This window comes from Nannospalax galili, unplaced genomic scaffold, assembly GCF_000622305.1.
Source record: "Nannospalax galili isolate Female #2095 unplaced genomic scaffold, S.galili_v1.0 scaffold49, whole genome shotgun sequence".
In the NCBI taxonomy this organism is placed as follows: domain Eukaryota; kingdom Metazoa; phylum Chordata; class Mammalia; order Rodentia; family Spalacidae; genus Nannospalax; species Nannospalax galili.
Window position 1 is genome coordinate 1,786,419 of NW_008359444.1, and position 424 is coordinate 1,786,842.

Here is a 424-nt window from a genome sequence, read left to right on the forward strand (position 1 = left end):
AATATGGGCTAAGGAGTTGAACAGAGAGTTCTCAAAAGAAGAAGTAAAGATGGCTATGAAACCTCTTAAAAGATGTTCAACATCATTAATAATTAGGGAAATGCAAATTAAAACCACTTTAAGATTTCACCTTACCCCAGTCAGACTGGCTAAGATCAAGAAAACAAATGATACCAAATGTTGGAGAGGATGTGGGGATAGGGGAACACTCATCCACTGCTGGTGGGGCTGCAAACTTGTTCAACCCCTATGGAAATTGTTAGGTCCGAGGTTCGGGAATGATTGGAGACCACCCACCAAAATTTGAAATTTAGATTTTATTGAAAAACATTCCAGTTCTGAATGACCAGTGGGGAAAGCAGTGTGGAGAACGCTTAAAAAACTACAAATGAGCCTACCATTTGACCCAGTTATACCACTCCTT

At 39.9% G+C, this 424-nt stretch overlaps 1 pseudogene; it reads left to right on the forward strand.

The window, feature by feature from the left end:
• The window catches only part of LOC115068488, a 14,509-nt pseudogene that overhangs the window by 922 nt on the left and 13,163 nt on the right, over window positions 1-424 (forward strand).